The sequence below is a fragment of the Rousettus aegyptiacus genome, unplaced genomic scaffold (assembly GCF_014176215.1).
Source record: "Rousettus aegyptiacus isolate mRouAeg1 unplaced genomic scaffold, mRouAeg1.p scaffold_m13_p_8, whole genome shotgun sequence".
Lineage (NCBI taxonomy): Eukaryota > Metazoa > Chordata > Mammalia > Chiroptera > Pteropodidae > Rousettus > Rousettus aegyptiacus.
Window position 1 is genome coordinate 82,328,594 of NW_023416311.1, and position 2,988 is coordinate 82,331,581.

Here is a 2,988-nt window from a genome sequence, read left to right on the forward strand (position 1 = left end):
AATAAAATGGTAAATTAAAAATATTGTTTGAGAGATGAGGGCATAAAGGAAATTGCCAATAAATTACCATATATGAAGCTTTGACTTTTGTAAGGTAAAAAGCACCATAGGCAATATCCAAAGACATATGACAAAATGTTTGTCATTTGTATTGAAAAGCATTTCCCCACAAAGATAATATCTTTAATCTATGAAAACTCTCAAAGATCAATCTAAAAAGGTAAGAGTAATAATAAATGAACTTGATGATGAAAAAATAGATCTAAATAAAAATAAAACAATACTTTTGTTAAGGACCTAATATATAATAATACTTTTTAAAAAATGTTGGTGATTACAAGATAAAAAACAAAGCACATTTCACATTTCTGCAGGTCTTAGTAAGTATAAGTTTGATACACCAATAGCACAACTATAGCAAATACTGATAAAAAGACCACCAAGTTGAGAAAAGATAAATCAGCAAAAATATAATCTAAATTCTCATTGTTGGTTGATGAGTCAGTTGGTGGGTTTTAACAACAATGTAATTATCATTCTATTTCTTTTAGATCTTGAACTTTGTAAATCCTTTTTTTTTCTACAGCTTTCTCAATTCATCTCTTGTTTCCAAAGTCCAAAATACAAACTTTCTGTTCTCACCAGAATTTCAAATCACTGTCCTTTTTGCAATTTAGCCATGTCCACTAGCTCTCTTCTGGGACATCTGACTTATTTTCAGTCTGAACAAGATAGTTATGTTAACAAGGCCCACATGTCAGCTCCAGGTTGCCCTACCCCCTTAACCTTCTGCTATGGAACTTTCCAACCCTACATCACCCTTACCATTTGCTTTCTCACATTCTAACTTAAAAAATACTGCTACACAGGACCCTAGTGGACTAGCCCACCAGCTCAAGAGTTAGATGTACTCTTACTAAATTGTACTTACTAAGATGTTCACTGTATTATAGAAATTCTTTCATTCATTTCTTGTTCATTCTCTAAATCAATGGCCACAGTAGCCTTTCCAGACTTTCTTCATCTTTCCCAAGCCCCATTTCCCATTTCTAGACCCAACACTTCACCTTCTACTTCAGAAGTCGAAGGTGAACTCTATCTCTTGATCTAATTGCTCATCCTTTCTACCTGGTCAGGTGGAAACACCTTCCTAAAGGAGCAGCTTTGTTCTTTCCTCATCTGCTGGGGACTAAATCTTTTGATTGTTTCTTTATATAGCAACTTAAATTTATATATCTTCATTAGCTCGTTCCTTCAATCTTCATCCACCCATCTATCCATCCATCCCTATATCAGATTTGTTTACAAGGCTACATAGACCTATGTATTCATGAAAGATATTTATTTGAATGTGGTTGTTCCTCAATTTATCATTCCTTTTCTTTCTTTCATAATCAGAGTTCTTTATTTCATAATCAATTTCTTGCTCTCTCTTGTCATCCTTACAAATTGCTTTCATTTCTCACTGAACTGGTGAAAATGTTATAAGTGAATCTAGTGGGTTTTCCTCAGCCCTCATTCTCTTTGATATCTTTGCATCTCTTCACTATGCTTTTCCTTGAAGCATTCTCTGCTCCTGTCTGCTGTCACATGCTCTGTATTGATAGTTTTTGCCCCGTAATCGCTCTTTTTACTGCTACTTCCACTTCCTCTTCCTGTTCTCCAAATTATGAGGATGAATGTTTTTAGGTGAACATTTACAGTTACTAATTCTATATTTGAAATATTAAAGCCCTCCCTTATACTCTTTATACCAGTAATATCAGGAACCAAGAATATAATAGAGCCATTTTGAGTAAATGTTTCCAAGGGAATTCACAATGATAAAATCAAAATAACATAAAACAGATTCTAAATTAAGATTTTCATTGTTTTCATCAACAAAATTATAATGTTGGGAAGCTTCTTTTTTCTTTTCCCTCATATTCAAGATAGTAACCATATTTCATTGTAAGTGATTTGATGCCAATAGTTGAATCAGTCTGTATTTTAATTTAGTATTTCCTCCAGACATTCTTTGAATGTGTGTCAACAGGAAAGAACATGTTTCAAAATCCACTTCTGCCCATTTCTCATTTAATAAACAAAATTAAGTTTAATATGCCTTTTAATTCTCCCTATGCTTTCTGAAATTTGCCAAAAAAACTGAATTGTCAGAATTGTTCAAGACCATATTCTAAAGCAGGTGAAATTAGCCATGGGGGACCCTTCATCTCCACTCCCACTTCTCTTAACAGTTCTCATCTGCAAGGATTTATTGTCAGTAAATACCTACCAACGCCTCATAGTTCAAGAATATTTTAAGGTGTTGCCACTTAACAGTGTATTCTCATTTTATTTAATGTATTTTAAATAATAAAAAAACCCCTAAAATTCAGAGGTAGCATCTCTAATGATGAGCTGTCAGGTATGGTGACAGGAATGGAGATAGTTTGGGTAGATAATATTCCTTGCATCGATTAACTCATACCATAAGGCATCACCTCCTCTGGGTACAGAAGAGGCTGGCTCTAGAAATGTTTTGTTTTTGCATATTGTTGTGTAATTGACAAGCCAGAAGTCACTGAATTGCTGCTGCCAGGGGGGTGTTTAAAACTGTCACGCTAGAAGTACTAACGTACATATATTTCTACCCAATGTGTGTGTGGGAAATATTTTAAAGTTTGGATTTTAATCAGAAAGTACTCTTCTCACTAGAATGAGTTTTAAATGCTTCTCTGAAGAAACAAAGAACACAGAGTGAGTGCCCCAGGAGCTCATGGGCTTCCAGTTCACAGACCGCTCTGATGCACACACACATAGAAGCCATCCCCAGGTAATATGTACTAAGAATAATTGGAAGCTATGCAGTGCAGTAGCATGATGTTAGGGAAGATGTTTCTTCTCTGAGTGACACTTCCCTTGTATTACTAACTGCCAGACACACGCTGTAAGAACAAGCTCTCATTCAGTCAGAAGTCTTAGAAAAATATCCTTGTGATAGGATCT